Source organism: Octopus bimaculoides, chromosome 23, assembly GCF_046866305.1.
Source record: "Octopus bimaculoides isolate indiv1 chromosome 23, ASM4686630v1, whole genome shotgun sequence".
Lineage (NCBI taxonomy): Eukaryota > Metazoa > Mollusca > Cephalopoda > Octopoda > Octopodidae > Octopus > Octopus bimaculoides.
The window spans coordinates 25,785,924-25,788,423 of NC_142950.1; positions in this window are offsets into that span (position 1 = coordinate 25,785,924).

Below are 2,500 nucleotides of genomic sequence, written 5' to 3' on the forward strand. Positions count from 1 at the left end.
TACAATATTTGCAGAATAAACGAGACATTTATATCGATGAGCTTATGAAACATAAAAGAGAATAAAATAAGAATACACATAAAATGGCTAATAACAAAGCTCTGCAATTCCTTGTGTAAATTGTTCTGTGATATACCTCTTGCATACTGCAGAAAAATATTATATATATTACGCAATAAATATACTTGCTCAACGGAATAGATGCAATGATATCTTGTTACAGATACCAGAATGAACTCATTTTTAAAAACTGCTCAGAATTGCAAGTATAGTAAGCATCTGATTCCGTTATAGAGTAGACGTAGTGGTGGTGGCGCAATGATGCCAACTTTAATGGAAAGGAAACGAAAATAACCCCCCCAAAAAATAATTATTGTTTAGAATCTTGAGACGCAAAGTGACTCCCCCTTCACACAGAGTATATAAAAACAATTTTAGCAGCTTATGATGTGAAATAACAATTCATGAATTAGTACAATTTTACAAAAGAAAATATGAATGACGTTATAAACAAACAGGTTGCAACAACTGCGAACGAACCAGTGAATAAGCGATAAACAGGTATAAACAATTCTTCAATGCAGGTAAAAGAAAACACAGGTTAACAAAACTAGATGTAATTTTGCAGCTGATCAGTAGATAGTGAACGACAACTGAATTGACCAATCAGAAACGATATACAGCTTGATAATTTTAGAAAAAAGTTTTCAGTATAATAAGATCAGAAAAATAATATATAGAATAAACAACCGCGAAGCCAACCAATGAAATGTGAAATGGTGAACGAAATGTGCGATAAAAACGATGACAATAATTTACAACGCTTTGATAAATCAAAATTATAAACTCACCAATGAAATATATTGTATGAGAGCAATATACGAATATTTCTGTGAAATCCTGACGTTTAGAATAAAAGTATTCCACAATAGTCAAAATAATTTCTTCACGATATATGACTTCAAATAATTATATTTACATGTGTGGCATACACATATATATAATTATATATACTTGTATATACATACACATATATATTTACACACGTTTATTCACACCCATATATATATATATATATATATATATATATATATATATATAATCAAGAAGCATAATTCCATGTCAATATAAATATGTTCCTTCATTAATTTTTAAAATGCATCCACGCATATATAATGAAAATAAAAACAAAATATGTAACATCGAATAAACAAATAGGTGTCAATGTAAATCAAATGAAACAGATTAAAATAAATTAGAAAATTTCTTATATAAATGCAATCTGTAAAATATACATATGCCAGTTTATTCATACCCATGATTTCAAATAGCAAATGTCTGGAAACTTTCCGTACATATTCTCCATATATTCATATACTCAAATTCATGTGTTTTATATATAAGCATTTATGCAAACATAGTTACTGTTATGCATACACACTTTAGCACTCTGAATCACATTCATAGATGTATATAACGTGTGTAATAAGATGTATGTAATATGTGTGTGTGTGGGGGGGAGTGTAATGTCCTTATACGTAATATATATATATATTGCCTATATATACATACATATATATATATATATATATATATATATATATATATATATATATATATATATATATATGCATGTATTTACCTGATTTACTAAGCTGTCTTCCTGTATTCGCGAATTTTTTTTTATTTTCTGTAGAATACCGACACACCTGGCGCTTATAGGTTTGTCTGCAATATGTGTGTGTGTGTGTGTGTGTGTGTGTGTGTGTGTGTGTTTGTGTGTGTGTGTGTGTGTGTGTGTGTGTGTGTGTGTGTGGAGATGCGTCTTTTTTGTATTGTACGTTTTCTCTCTGTCTTCTACTCAAATACTTTTCTCTTCTCTTTGACAAAGGTAGTATTATTCGACATGCCAGATTCTCTTTTGTTTCTCCTTTAGCTTATAAAACTTTATTCTACACTTCTTTGTTCGTTGACTTATTTTTAGATTTTTATTTCTACGCTTTTGCAGGCACGTTCTTTCACCTGTCTGACATCGCTGGCATTTTTTGTTTATCTCCCCTTTTGCCTTAATATTCGTGAGATATTTTTTATCTATCTATCTATCTATCTATCTATCTATATCTCTCTATCTGTATGTATATATATATATATATATATATATATATATATATATATATATATATATATATATAAACATATATATGCACACCTATACAAATAATATATACATATGACAGAGTCAAAAGTTTTTTCGTATTTCAAACTTCAATTACTACTTCAAATAAATTTCAAACAAACTGCGTTTATTCCTCAAAATATATTCCATCATATTCTTTTGTTTGTTGCCATCGTTGTACCAGAACGTCAATTCCACACTTATACCAAATAGTTTCTTTGGAAGCAAAAAAATCCTCCCTGAAACTCCGTCCTTGCAGGAAATTAACCATGGCTCAAAAAAGGTGGTAATCTGATGGTGCGAAGTCTTGATTTTAGGCAGGTT